Here is a 15,704-nt window from a genome sequence, read left to right on the forward strand (position 1 = left end):
TGGTGTGGGATATCCCTTTGGTCAGTTTGGGTCAGCTGTATTGACTGTCCCCACCCAACTTCTCAACGCCAGCCTACTGACTTTCAAGCAGGAGGAGCAAGAAAAAGCCTTGACACTGTGCAAGCACAGATGATGTGTTACCAGCACTGGTTTAGCCACAGATGCAAAGCACAGCACTGTACGGGCTGCTATGAAGAACGTTAACTTCATAACTCTGTGCCAGCTAGCTGCAATACCACCAGGCACAGGCTGGACCAAGCACCAGACCCTCAGGTTAGAAATATGGGATGCCCTCTGCAGCCGTCTGCTCAGCAGCATTCCCACCACAGCGCTGTCTCCAACCTTTCTCCATAGTCACCAAAGGAAGCGGGCAGCTCTCAGTGAGCCCTGGACCCAGGCAGCCAAACCTCCAGGGAGAGGCAGATGCTTTCAGGACCGTTACACTGACCAAGGCAAAGTCACTGGTGAGTTGAGCTGGCCCCAGTCTCAGCCCCAGTCATAGCACTGTTATATGGAAAAGTGAAATGATGAGCTTTTCAGGAGGTGCTGTGGTCCCCCTGCAATGAGCTACTAACTAGTCATTAGATATGATGTGTTCTAAGTAAAACATGTCAAGCATAGTGTGTTGAAGAATCACCTCTTAATGGCCCTGCAGTCACTACCTAATAGTGACATGAATAATTATTAATTATTAATAAATAATTTATAAAATTATTATTAATAAAGTGAAATTATTAAATAGTGGGGGGGAAAGTGAAACTGTAATTTCACTGCAATTCACAGAATTCTGGTCTCTTTCTTCAGTCATTTCCCACCCTTCACAGCATGTGTCCGTGGTGGGAATGCTGCTGAGCAGAGGGCTGCAGAATGAAAGCCTCAGTTAGGACTGAGCATGTAGAAAAATGTCTCTCAGTCGCATGCAAATCCAGATTGGCTTTTTTGGTTTTCCCCTCAATAATACTGAAAACATATTTCATAGGTCTGTCTTTTTCATTGAAATTAGTGGCTGTTCCCTGTGTGCCACTGACTGTGCAGATCAGGTAACTACTGTAACCACTCTGCTGCTTCTCGCCCTACTTCCCCACTAGACGGTGCCCACACATACTGGAATGGCATGTTTTAGTCTTCAACCTTAAGGCAATTCTCCTTTTCTTCCGTTTATCTTACATCTTATGGAAAAAAATCTATTATATTTCCACGTTTGCGTCTTAGATATTGGGCCACAGAGAGCTGTGGTCTGAAAGAAGGGCTCTGCAGGGCGAAAAAAGGGAAATTAGGACCAAGCTATCGAATATGCACTGTCATACTGTATATGGTTGTAAAGCTTGGCCCAGACCAAGGTAATGAGTAAGTATGTTATGCCATTAGGGACTTGTAAACTTTTTTTATCAATTAGCAGCTCAACATTATATAGTGAGGACCATTTTTTGATGATATTAAAACTTTTACTGTATTATTTATCTATAGTATATATCATCTACTACTTTATTATGAGCTCAGAATACGGATTATAGAATATATAGTACAACTGCATAAGGTCATAGGCTCACAGAAAAATTTAGGTCCAAACGTAAACTCAAAGCAGGGCCCACTTCTTGCCCAGCAGCACCCTAAGATTCTTGCTAGCAGAGCTGCTCCCTGGCCAGTCAGTCCCAGCCTTTGGTGGTGCATGGGACTGGTCTTCCCTATTTGTTTGGTGAAGTTCGTGGAGCTCCTTCTGGCCCATCCCTGCAGCTTGCTGTGGTCTTGCTCAATGGCCACCCTGCCCTCCAGCACCTCAGTTTCTCTGCACAGTTTAGCATCACCCACAAATTCAGTGAAGGTATTCTCCACTCCACCATCAGGCTTGCTGATGAGGTTAACCAGTACTGCCCCAGAACTGACCCTTGAAGAATTCCACTCCAACCACCCACCAAATGCACCCTGAACAGTTGACAGCTCCCCCTTTTTGGGCCTGGCAATCCAGGCACTGTTTTCCTCACCTTAAGGGTCACTCATCTAATCCATAGCTATCAGCTGGGCTGCCAGCATACTATGGGCAGCTTGTACTGAAAGGCTTGTGTGGTGGGTTGATCTTAGCCAGCTGTTGGACACCCACCCAGTTTCTCTCTCCCCCTCCTCAAGAGGCCAGGGAAGAAAATAAGATGAAAAAGCTCATGGGCTGAGATAAGGACAGGGAGATCACTTACTAATTAACATCACAGGCAAAAAGGACTTGACTTGAGAAAATTAATTTAATTTATTGCCAATTAAAATAGATTTGGATGGTGAAAATAAAAAGGCAAAACAACACTTCCCCCACCCCTCACCCCCTCCTTTTTTCCAGACTCAGTTTCACTCCTTCATTCCCAACTCCTCTTTTCTCCCTCCAACCCAAGTGGCACAGGGGTGGGTGGGGAGTGGAGGGGTTATGGTTGGTCCATAATGGTTTCTCTCTGCTGCTCCTTCCTCCTCACACTTTTCCTCTGCTCCAGCATGGGTCCCTCCCATGGGCTGCAGTCCTTCAGGGAATATCTACCTGGCCTGGTGTGGCATTCTCCGTGGGCTGCTATGTGTATATCTGCTCCAGCATGGTCTCTTTACAAGCTAGAGAGAACTTTCATTATCTTTTTTAGTATAAGAAATAGTCAATATCCCAAATCCTAAAAGAATGTGGTTCCTTTCCAGCAATTTTTTGAATCCTGCAGAACTGAATGCGTTCTTAATAAGACTGGCCCACAATTGCTTCTCATTCACAAATGGTTAGGAACTGCCACAGTGGGCAGATTAAACATCTGTTGTGCTCAGCGTCCAGTGTGTGGTGTGTAGGGGAGGATTTTATGGTATGGGAAAAGCAGATAATTTTGTACCGCCTTCAGAATACTGTCAGGTGTGCTTTGCAGGGTGAAATACAATACTAATGTCTCCCCAAAAAAGAAAAAAAAACCCAACAGGGTAGTAGTATAGAAAGAGGTGTCTATAAATATTAGTTTTTATCCTATTATAGAAACACATGGGAAAATGCAAAGCCAAGATGAGATTTCTATTTGAAGAAACAGAAATTTCTTGAAATGTCTTCAAGATGAGACATTCTCAAAATGTTGTGCTTATCATTTGTAAAGTCAAATACTTAATAACTAGAAAACCATGGATGGTAGAATTGGCACAGGGAATTCATGTAGCCTGGTAGCAGTGTTTCAGTTTTGTCCTTTGCAGGATGGGCCAGAATCACAGAATGGTTGAAGTGGGAAGGGACCTCTGGAAATCACCTTGTCCAACTCCTCTGCTCAAACAGGGACACCTAGAGCAGGTTGCTCAGCACCATGTCCACTTGGATTTTAAATGTGTCCAAGGATGGAGACACCATAACCTCCCTGGCAACCTGTGCCAGTGTTCTGTCACCCTCACAATAAAAAACTGTTTCCTGATGTTCAGATGGAACCCTCTGTGTTTCAGTTTGTGCCCATTGCCTCTGGTCCTGTCACTGGGCACCACTGAGAAGAGCCTGGCTCTGTCTTCTTTGTACCCTTTGGTAAGATCCCCCCCCCCAAGCCTTCTCTTCTCCAGGGTGAACAGTCCCAGCTCTCAGCCTTTCCTCATAGGAGAGATGCTCCAGTCCCTTGATCGTCTTAGTGGCCTTTTGCTGGACTCTCTCCAGTCATTCCATGTCTCTCTCATACCGGGGAGCTCAGAACTGGACCCAGTACTGCAGGTGTGGCCTAAGCAGTGCTGAGTACAATGGAAGGATCACCTCCCTCAACCTGCTAGCAACACCCCTCCTAGTGCAGCCCAGGATACCGTTGGCCTTCTTTGCCACAAGGGCACATTGCTGATTCATATTCAACTTGGTGTCCATGAGGACCTCCAGGCTCTTTTCTACAAAGCTGCCTTCCAGCTGGGTAGTCCCCAGCATATATTGGTGCCTGCGGTTATTCCTCCCCAAGTGCAGGACTGTGCACTTCCCTCTGTTGAAACTTGTGAGGTTTCTGTCTGGCAATTTCTCCAGCCTGTTGAGGTCCCTCTGATGGCAGCAACACCCTCTGGCATATCAGCTACTCCTGCCAGTTTGGTGTCATCAACAAATCTTCTGAGGGTGCACTCTGCCCCCTCATCCAGATCATTAATTAAGATGTTGTACAGGGTTTTAATGGTGGGGTACACCACTCATTACTGGCCTCTGACTAGATGTCATGCCATTGTTCACCACTCTCCAGGTCTGGCTGTTTAGTCAGTTTTCCATGTACCTCACTCTCTGCTCATCCAGGCCATGCTTCAACAGTTTCTCTGTGAGGATCTTAGGGGAGACAATGTCGAAAGCCTTAGTGAAGGCAAGGTGGACAATAACCATTACTCTTTCCCATTCTACAAAACCACTGATTTCATCATAGAAGGTGATTGCACTGGTTTTGGCTGGGAAGGAGTTAATTTTCTTCATAGCAGCTCATATGGTGCTATGTTTTGGATTTGTGGCCAAAACACTGTTGATAACACGTTGATGTTTCTGCTATTGCTGAGCAGTTTTACACAGCATCAAGACCTTCTCTGTTTCTCATGCTGCCCAGCCAGCGAGCAGGCTGGAGGGGCACAAGAAGTTGGGAGGGGGACACAGCCCGGACAGCTGATCCAAACTGGTGAAAGGGAGTATTCCATACCATGTGACATTGTGCTCAGGAATAAAAGCTGGGGGAAAGAAGGAGGAAGGCTGGAGGGGGATGTTCAGATTTTGGACATTTGACTTCCCAAGTAACCATTATGTGTGATGGAGCCCTGCTTTCCTGGAAATGGCTAAACAGCTGCCTACCAATGGGAAGTTGTGAATGGCTTCCCTAGTTTGCTTTGCTTGCACATGCAGCTTTTTCTTTACCTGTTAAATTGTCTTTATCTCAACCCATGTGTTTTCTTGGTTTTGCCCTTCTGATGCTCTCCCTATACCACTTGGGGGAAAGTATCTGAGCGGCTGTGCAGAGCTTTGCCGCCTACTGGGGTTAATCCACAACAGTCCTTTTTGGCACCTAACATACGGCTTACAGGGTTTGAGTTAACAACTGATTTGAATGGCATGTGCTAGACCAAATGTATAGCTGTGATGATAGCTGTTTAGCTACTAATTGGCAGGTTCCTGTGCTTGCCACAGGGCTTGCTTGCCTTACTGTATATTAGAGTTTTGTGCTTGTTAGTGGCTGCTTTTGGCTTTTGCAGTGCTGCTTATCATTTTTCACTGCTGTGCTGGGGAACATTTGTTAACAGCGATGGCCATTTGCCAGGGCTAGGGGATTGCTGTTGTTTGTGTGCTGCTGTGCTGGACCAGCTGGAACTCCAGTGTGAACCCAAGTGAAAGGGACTGTGACCTGTAGCTAAGGCCATGCATTAGCAGGTACACCCTGAAGGGACTGTGGCCCAGCAGTGAGGTAAGCCAAGCTGGCTTTGGTGCCCAATAACTCCACACAACACACTGTCTCTCCTGTCTGAGTAACCACTGTAACATATGGAACCCAAGTCATGGAATAAATGAACTCAATGGACACTTTATGGACATTTTGCAGGGGTGGCTAGGCATCTGCTTGCCAATGGGAAGTAGTGAATTAATTTCTTATTTTGCCTTGCTTGCACACACAACTTTTGCTTTATTTATTAAACTGTCTTCATCTCAGCCAACAAGTTTTCTCACTTTTACCTGTCTGATTTTCTCCACCATTCCACTGGGAGGGAGCAGCTATGTGGGCTTAGCTGCCAACCAGCCTTAAACCATGACAGCTGTCTAGTGCTGTACTCAGAGACATCTGACTATAGTTAGCAGAAAAAAACCTCCCTTGAGTTCTGCTTCATCTTAAAAGATGACCACTGGACAAGGTAGTCCTCCCAGTGGACAAACATTCTTTTCAGGTCTGAGGAAACTGGTTACGGTTCTTTTTTTGCCTCAGGAGATTTCAATGGACACTTTTTTGCTCATCACCACTTATAGGTATAGGCAATTTCACCATCTCCTCTTCCTTTTTTCTCTCCTCTTGAAAAGAATAAACCATTTTCTGGGTTCAGAAGTGTGCTGAAGTAGGGCTGAAGAGCCTGCACCACAGTAGCAGAAGAAATCCTGGGTTACAGCTGCTATTGGAAAGTATTTTGTACAGTAACATTTTGGTAAAATACATATATGAGTTCACTGCAGTCCTACACCAGAACCCAGGTACCTAAATATTATATTGTTGCAATGTTGAGCATTGTGGCAGCCAGGCTCCTTAGAGGGCTAAAAACCTTCCTGAAAGCACTGGCAGAGAAACAGCTCTTGGTGATGGTGAGAGAAGACCACTGACAGTGAGTGCTTTCAGAAAGCAGTTGTGAAGGGACTGGCTCACAGCTTCTTTCAGAATCAGACGTACAACTCTCAGGACCACTTACACCTTCAAATCGTTTGGAAAGAGATGGCATCGCAATGTATTTTTAAAGTGCAGCTCCCAGGTCTCTAAGCAAATTGGTAGCATCAGTTTCTAAGTCAGAGCATGCCCTTCAGTGAGTGCTGTGCACATAATTAATGATCTGTGGGACTGCCACATAAACCCAATTAGAAATTGCTCATCCAGACTGTGGCCCATTTCTTGGGGCCTCAGCCCAGCAGACGGTGATGTTGGATCATTTGCTACCGCTATCTTATCCCTGGCTGGTGCAGTTCACAACCTTGGTTTTAGTATACTGAAGGGTTAAATAGCATTAGGTCTGCTGAGTCCATTAAGTCTCTGACTGAGCAAAGCACTTAAGTAAGCATGCACTTAGGTAGTTTGGTTATCCCAAACAATCCTTACCTACCCAAACAATCACCCTAGCAAAGGAAGTAAGCCAGAATTCACAGGATATAACCTTCTTTTACCATTTGCAGGAAGAGTCTTAAGTGGTTTCACTTAAGCTTTTGCTGGTGTGACTCTGTACTCCCATTTATAAATGCTTCTGAACAATGAAATAATGGGAATAGGTTGAAAGGTTTGAGATAAGCTAGTCTTAGTCTTTGGGATTCAGGAGCTGTACTGGGATAAACCCCCTTGAATATGTACATCTAAAAAAATGTGCAAATAGCCATGATCACAGGCCAGTCTTCAAAGTCAGGGAACGGTTTTGTTCCTTACTCCCACAAGATAACGAGAATCCTCCTTCCTTTGCCCAGGGTGGGTGGATGTTGTCTGCCCCAGACTCATAAAGCTGGGTGGTGCCCAAAAAAGTTACCCGGTCCAGAGCTGTCCCCCACGCAAGCTCAGCCTGTTCTCAACGACTGCAATGCCCAACCTCTGCTGGGCAATTCCTGGGCTTCAGTGTCTTACAGATAGGGTTTCCTACTGACCTGAAGCCTCCTTGTCTCAAGACAATCCCACCACAATCCATCTGCTATGACCATAACCCGACACTGTTCTCATCATCTTTGCAGCGCCCTTTTCCGAGTCCCTCACCTTGGCAGCGATTTCAGTCACTCTTCAATAAAAATGGATCTCTTTGTTGTTATTTTCTAAAATAAGTGATGGAGTGGGTTTTTTAATGGTTTGAAAGTACAAAACCAATTCCTTGTACGATTCTTGGCTGAACATACGTAAAGTCACATGACTTGACACAATGTGTCACTTCTGACACATTTTTGTGTCCTGACATATTTTTATGTGAAAACAACAGGTATCAAGTACTTGAGAACATGCTCTAAGCTGGACAGAAGCAATACACCACTCCAGTCCCTTGTCTGTTCTTAAATGATGAAATCTTGCACTAAGCCAATGATGCTGAATTTGTTTAGAATACGGGTAGGTAAAAGTACTCATGTGCTTATACAATGTAGTCTTTTATATTTGTAATGCTGTAAAAGACTGTAAAAACATCTGAACAGAAATACATTGTTCTGGGTTTTCATGAGTTGATTCCCTTCTATTTATTAACTGCATTTGTAATTCAGGTCCTCAGGTGTGCTTCTGAAGTTGTTCCAGCGTCAGAGGGGAGGCTCCAGACATGGGACAACATGTCATAGATGACAGCCCGGTTGGGATGATAGCTCTGTACCAAGGACGGCTGACAGCTGTTTAAGTTAAGCAGCAGCAGATCTTGGGTATTGGCAAACCGTGAGCACTGCACTTCCCTGTATCCCAGTGCCTCATGTTAGACAAATTCTCTGCCTTTTTAATTCCTGTATGTCTCTAAACAGCCAAGCAGTATTGTTTGGACTTGATCTTATCTGCAAATTACAATCCACATTCAGACCTGGAAGAAGATACTATATTGCCATGGATTTTAGCAAAACTATTTCTAGCTTGTCCAGCTCTTAATTTAGCTCCTTTTGCTTATACTATTAATAACTTCATAAAGGAGGCTAATTAGTTCAAAGACTAAACAATTTGCAGAGAAACCAATACCTTCATCAAAACGAGAATAGCTCTCCAGCAGATGATCTGGTCAACTGATTATACTGACTTCAGAGAGGATCGGGTGATGGGCGGGGAACCCTATGGCACATTTTAATCCTCCTTGTGGCCTTTGCCTTTGTGAACTGCCAGAGTTATCTTACAGGACTTTCCTGTCCTGCTGCTGGGATCCTTATCAGTTATTGATTATGTCCTGCAGATTAAAGGAGTTGTTTCTTTAATCAAAAAATCATTTGTTGTTTCTTTAATGAAAAAAAAAAGCAAAAAAAATTCATTCTTGGCCAGCACCATATGGGAGTGCTTCTGCAAAGTGTCCCGTTTTCTGCATTTCTCCTCTGCCTTTGACAGCAGGAAGGTATTTGAGTTACGTTATCCACAGTGACTAGCCCCTGTACCCTGGAGACCCCGAAACAAAGAAATAATGTTATGGATTAGAAATTCCACCCCGATAACCTTTCATGACATAACCCTTTGTACTTAGATTTCGAAAATCAAGGAAGCACTGACTGTTTAGGTTGGTTGATAGATTTTCCTCTAAGCCAATTGCTTGGTATAAAGCAAAGAAAATAACTGATGGGGTTGAGAGAAATGTCAGGTGTATTAAATATATCTTTTTTTGTCTTTATTTCACCAAAGTTTTGTGTGTCCAGTTAGCATTTTGCAGCGTACTAAAGTAAGACAAATATTGTTAAAGGTGGAACCAAAGCCAGAGTTGTATGGCCATGAGACCACATTTAGCCCAGACTCCCCTCCAATATCGTTAGCAAAAAGAAGCGAGTTACAACACTGTGGGTTAAATAGCATGATGCAGCACCAAAACACTCACCCTGGTCCTGCCTTCAAACCACACACTCCAGGCTCACCCTACCTCCCACTGTCTGTCACAGTTCGCATCCCTGGAAATTTGGTCATAGCTCTGGAGCTGACAGAATATCCTGAGCCACTTTTGGCTTAGCTCAACAGTGCAGTGCTCCAGCTTGCACTGGGGAAGCCAAAGGCACACTATAGCACATGAGGGATCACTGAAGTGTGGGAGCTACCTAGCCATGAGCCCACTGTCTCAGACTATAGCCATTTTGATAGTGGAGTGCTATTCTTTCCTATTTAGAGGATAAAAAACCCATGTCCGTGCAGTTACTCAGAGCAGCCCATGCTATGCTTAGCAGACGTTATGGGGAACATGTCCTGCCTCTAGAGCTGCACCAGGGCTGCAGACACAGCACAGGAAAATATGGCTTGGGGCTCCTGCTTAAAGAGTAATTTTTCAGTGTATTTTAGGTAATTTGGTGAGTTTGGAATTTGCATTTCACTGTAGCCAGTTAAGGAGGAAGTATCAACAACTATGTTCCTTTTCAGTGTAGCCATAATTATGTGTACTTTAATGTCCTTTGCAGGGTCAGAGTAGTAGCTGGGGACTTCATATGTGTGAGATGACAGAGCCTCCCAGTCTTTGTTTAATTAACTTTTACAAGAGACCTTTTTTGTTTCTTGCTATGTCCAGGTGATCATGTGGAAATTTTCATAAATTCTTCTGTTTTGCTATTGGTATTGTAAGCAAAATAGATGTGTGGATTATGATGCAAAGTAACCTGCAGATATTTGGGGAGTTTCTGCGTTCAGTAGTCCCATGCATCTCCGGATGTCGTTTATCAAACCCAGATGTTCTTTATATCACTATGTCTTGTATCAATGTCTATTTAAAGTTAAACTGAGAGCAACCAAAGCCAAAGAAGCATGCTTTGATTTAAATAAATCAAAGCATATCACAGTCATAGCAATTAATAATCCAAGACTGGAGTGAACATGAAGAGTAAGAGAAATCCATTCAGACAGGATTGTGTTTGTTTCTTGCTGCTTTTCTAAAGCTTATTAGAAGCAGCAAGTCTTTGATTAAACTGGATCAACTTCCACAAAAATCCCTCGGCAACAATAGGTATTAAGAAGCTCAATCCTGGCAGCCTGAGCAAACAGCCTGTATAAATCAAGGCTGGGGTTTTCATTATAACGGTCCCTTATTTATGACAGGTCATAGAAAGCAATTCTACACTTGAATCCTTCTCAGCATTAAATGCAAAAGCTTCTGCTAATGATACAGGATGAGGTCTCAATCTGTGATTATGTTATTTGCATCAGGTATCAGGCAGAGATATTAATGAACCACAAGTCAACTAATTATAGCTGCGGGAGAGGGAGCCTTGGATTATAAGAAAAACTTCAAATTGTGCTGGAGCACCAAAATCAATGTCTGGTTTTATTCCTGTTAGTCGGTTAGTATTTTGTGTGCCTTCAACTAGCGGGCAGCTTCTCCCCGTCTTCTCCAGCACACGTTTACCACAGTACCAACTCTGATCTGACTGAACGCTGTTCTCTGGAAGAGCCAAAATTTGTCTATCTTCAGAAATATTTTTGGGAAATGGTGAAAGAGTGTACTGTTGAGAGGGCCACAGTCTCCCACACAGATGTAAGGGAATCTTTGGACAAGAAAGTTTCTGGTGGAAAGTAGCATAAAATTAATCTTCATGTTTAGCATCACCAAACCTTTCATCTCTTTCTACTAAGAAATTTCGCTGTAGTAGTGGAAGATACACAGTGCATTTCTAAGGAGAAAACACATTTTCTTACCACAAAGCTAAAATGGGTATTTGTTCTATGAAACTGTACAGTGATAATACCGTTTTCCTGTAGGTGTAATTATTTTGGAACTAGGGGTGTGTGTATATATATGTATGTATTTAGATACTTGTAAACATTCACCAATTATTTGAAGGAATGGTACAATGACTCCTCTGACATTTTATCAGCACACTTGAAAGCTGGCCTGGGAAAGATGTCCACAGGCCAAAATCCTGCCCTCTGCTGCAGGCTCCCCAAGGTGCAAGTCAGCATGCAGAAAGAAGTGTGACAGTATTAAGCAATGGTCTTGTCACATTTTCTGCAAGCAATAGGTTCATCATGTTTTCTACAATACATTATTCCTTTGCCTTTCTTTCCTTAGCCAGCTGTAGCCCAATCCACTCATTCTGAACGTGAGAAAAAGAACAATTTGTGTTTTCAGAGAGGATGGCTCAATCAGAAACATTCATAAAAGCTGGCATGGTAGAATATTGGTGAAAGCATCATTATAAACCTAAAAAAAAATAATATTGTGGTCAGAACCTTTTTTTCCATCCAAAATGTATTTCTTAGTTTATCCAAACAATTTTTGGCAATTGAAAAAGCCAGAAAAATGGGGGGGTTCCCCCACATTTTCACATTTTTTTTTAATTCTTCACTTTTTGTTCCAAAAGGACTATTCTACCTGATGCCAGCTCCAAGGACAAGTCATAATCTTCACTGACAAGCATTGTCCCACCATTCTCCTTTAACAGCAGCTCTTTGCTCATCTGCAGAGCCAGCACTGAAATCATTGGGAACGTGAGCCATTCGGTAAGTGTTAGTAAGGTTTAGGTACAAGCTTGTTATAGCCATACCCACTAAAGCAAAAGCTAAAATGATTAAAGAGAGTAGAGCTGCGCTTAGTTTAACTAATAACCCAAATGGCAAATTTGAGGCATTTATTTGTTTCCCCCTTACCACTCAGATGGCAGTGCCTTCCTTTATGAGAGATTTCAGCTGTTCAGGAGCTGCCATGCTGTTGCATCTTTCGACACAACCTGTGCCATCATGTGGCATGGACTGGTGCATGTGGTCTCTCTGCTCTCCAATGACTGCAGAGGCACCCAAGGGGACGGGGGAGCAGACAGCAGCTTTTCTCTTCTTTTCAGCAGGCGCTCAAAGGTCTGGTACTTATTATCTTCTGAAGAAAGGGCACAGGTTTCTGCAAGCAACTTGAGCTCCTATCAACGCTGAGATCACAGCACATGATGTAACTGGTCAGTTCAGAAAGACAAATTGGCTTGAAGAGGAAAACGAATGCAATGCTCCAGCCCTCTGACTTAATTACTTTCTGCTCCCATCAACAGGCTGGGGTTTGGCAGGCAAAACATGAAGCGAGGCAAATGGAGACACTTCATGGGAGACAAGGACGTAGCCCCATCTAAGCCAAGAGATGATATATTGCTTGCAGAGCTGACTGTGAAAACAACGGCGCCTAAATAAAGCTGTGAATCATCGCCCTGTCTCACACCACTTCCACTGGAGTAGCTTCCCTTCTGCAAAAAAGTGGCAGACCCTTTGATTGCAAACATTGCAAATAAGTACGTCAGTCCTGGCAACTCTTTGGACAGACTGTAGGTAAGTGGGCACGTGTCCCTCCCAACCCCATTGGGGTGGCTGCTCCCTTGCAGTGGTGCAGGATGGGACCATCTCCACCACCAAATTAAACTGAAAAAAATATCTCGAATCTTGGTTCGGTTCTGATGCCTCCCAGATCCTGAAATGACTGATAGTTTTCTGAGCAGAAAAAAAAATAAATGCATGTGACATTTGCCTTGATTAATGATTGACACTGAACATGAGTGCCTCTGGTGGTGTGATGAGGGATAGGTTTTACAGTCACTCCAGTTGCCTTCAGGGCTTGTGGTGCAGGCAAAATACTTGAAGGAAAACCCATGAGGTTAACTAAGCCAGCCCTGGCTGAACCAGGGGAACCTGCTGCACATCACTTTTTCAGTGGATACGTTGAGTAAAGAAATATATCCCTAAAGGCTTGGTGTGGGTATTTGTTTTCTCCGTTTTTCTTCATGAGACGTAACTCCCAGGTACGTGAGCTCATCTTCATTTAATTTACTTGGAATATTTGGGGGATGAAACAGGATAGTGGATGTACCCCATAGCTACAATCTGCTCAGTCTTATCCAGTCCCTGAAACCAAAATGCGGTTTGCTTCGTGTTTTACTTAAATTCTGAAAAACAAGAGATGGGGGGAAAGAAGGAAAAAAACCTAGAGAACGGGTGAAGTGAAAAACATGCACTTTAGAAAGTGTGTGGGAACTATATATACAGAAGTCAATAAATAGAGCGCCTATTTGTGCTGCTGTGCACTTTGAGAGGTGTTCTGGTCCCCCCGAGGTAGAAAAATATGTTTGTTTTTTTGTAAACTGTGTACCTTGGACGAAAACAATATGATTTGAAATGGTGGTGAAATACACATTTCTACCCTAAATTAGGAAGCAAATTCTGTGAACCTGAAACAGACTTTGCCAAATTCACAAAACCTCAAACACCGCAAAGTTTGCCACCTCTAATTGAGCTCCAGGGCTGTGTGAAGAGGATCTTTGAATGGTGCAGCAGAAGCCCGAGATCTGGTGAGGATATTAGAAAGACGAATGTTTAACGAATATATGAGAGATAATCAGTGGAAACTTTCATCATCCTCTATTAGCTATGAAGTTTCAAAAAAAAAAAAAATCCAGAAGGAATGCTGTTTGAGCATTGGCCTGTCGACAGAGGTTTGGCTGAGTTTGCAGGCCCTGGAAGCGTGAAAATCCTAGAAGCCCCTTAGGAACTTTAAGTTTAGTGCTATAAAACAGCTAGCTCAGGCTTAAGGAAATCACAGCCTTAGCAGTACATCTGTAAAATCCAGCAAGCCATGGACCAAGCTACTAGAAAACTAAAGACACTGCAAATAGTTATAACTATATAGCTACTGCCTCCTGTCTTTGGCGATGGTACAGTCACACGTGATGCAAGAGAAACTAAAATAACATGCCCGTGGAAGCCTCACAGCTTGGTGCACATGGGGCCATTCCTCTGTGCACACAACTGCTGCCTGCTTTTGTAGGCACAACTGCAAGCTAGATGGGGTGCGCCCTATTTAGCAGGCATTTTGCCTGCTTTTACATGGGACAATAATATAGTTTTTGATATTCTGTGACTTCATTGGTGGAAGTCAACAGAGGTTTTATTTGTGCCTTTATTTCATTGGAGGAATATCAAAAAGGGCTGGCAAAATTTGTTAATCACAGACCAATTCCCCTACAGGTCTTACTTTACATGGCTAGAAGGAGCTGAATCAACGGTTTGGAAGAAATGAGAGGCTGCTTTTGGGTTGTTTGAAAACATGTTGACTGTCACTGTGAAGTCCAGGACTCGCTATTTAAACATGCTCTTTTTAATGTCCTCACAAAGTCACTACACATTCACTGGACAAGACACCAAGCTTTTGGCAGTGGAGAACTGCAGGTAGAAGAGGTCTGAGAATTTGGCAGCAGCTAATCTGTGGTCTTCATTTAAAACTTGATCAAAGATACAATTTAGAATAAATAAATTGCTGCAGCAAAGCCATGAAATTCAAGGAATGGTGCCCCAAAGAGGTGCAGGGGCTGAGCCAGTCTTTCAAAAATTTCTTCAACCACTCATCATGCATACAATTGAAGTTTTACCAAAAAGCTGTTTGCTTTCAAAGTCTTTCCAAAGCATGGTAGACCATGGGTGCTTAAAAATTTGTTCCAGTGTTAACATTAAGAAAATGTATACTTAAATAACGGTTCAATCATGATGGGTAATGGAAAACAAGTCAGATGATAAAAAAAGCCAGCATTGTGTGTTTTGTCCCCTCTCACAAATCATGTGTTTTTCAAACTGTTACCTGTAGTTGGATTTTGTTGTCCCCATTTAAGCCATTTGATTGCTGAGCTGGAAAATCCCAGCACTTGAAACCCCAGCCATGTTTATCCTTATGCCAATAATGCAAAATGGTATATGGGATGTGAGTAGGAAAGAGTCTTTGAAGACATGGGACTGTTTAAATGATGCCATGGCACTAAAAGACAGAGGACTTTTCTTCTATCCCTCCAGCTTTCTCCTTCTGAGAGCAAAGAGCCATGAATTAGTGTAACTTGCCAGTTTGGGGAGTAAATTGGCAGAATTATGGCTCACATCTTTGTTGAATTCTGCCTCTGTGGCCAAGGGAAAGTAAGTGTGATATAACGGTCAACATCATGAATGAGCAGAGGAGGAATTTAATATACTTGACTCCATTTTTTGGTGAGTTACTTCTCGCAGCAGTGAAATAAATCACAGTGACAGGCTTATTGACTTCTGTCCTGGTTTCAGCTGGGATAGAGTTAACTGTCTTCCTAGTAGCTGGTACAGTGCTATGTTTTGAGTTCAGCATGAGAAGAATGTTGATAACACTGATGTTTTCAGTTGTTGCTAAGTAATGTTTAGTCTAAAGAAGTCAAGGATTTTTCAGCTTCTCAAGCCCAGCCAGCGAGAAAGCTGGAGGGGCACAAGAAGTTGGGAGGGGACACAGCCAGGGCAGCTGACCCAAACTGGCCAACAGGGGTATTCCAGACCATGGGACGTTTCATCTAGTATAGGAACTGGGCGGAGCGGGGTGGGGGGAATCGCCGCCTGGGGACGAGCTGGGTGTCGATCGGCGGGTGGTGAGCAACTCCA

At 43.5% G+C, this 15,704-nt stretch overlaps 1 long non-coding RNA gene across 1 annotated transcript in view; it reads left to right on the forward strand.

The window, feature by feature from the left end:
• The window catches only part of LOC138687936 (uncharacterized), a 29,266-nt gene extending 16,069 nt beyond the window's left edge, over positions 1–13,197 (forward strand). Inside the window, exons 2-3 of the long non-coding RNA XR_011326984.1 lie at positions 11,651–11,789; positions 12,326–13,197. This is a non-coding gene — a long non-coding RNA (uncharacterized lncRNA). The remainder of the gene's footprint in view (positions 1–11,650; positions 11,790–12,325) is intronic.
• The last annotated feature ends 2,507 nt before the right edge of the window (positions 13,198–15,704 follow it).

Source organism: Haliaeetus albicilla, chromosome 11 (genome assembly GCF_947461875.1).
Source record: "Haliaeetus albicilla chromosome 11, bHalAlb1.1, whole genome shotgun sequence".
Lineage (NCBI taxonomy): Eukaryota > Metazoa > Chordata > Aves > Accipitriformes > Accipitridae > Haliaeetus > Haliaeetus albicilla.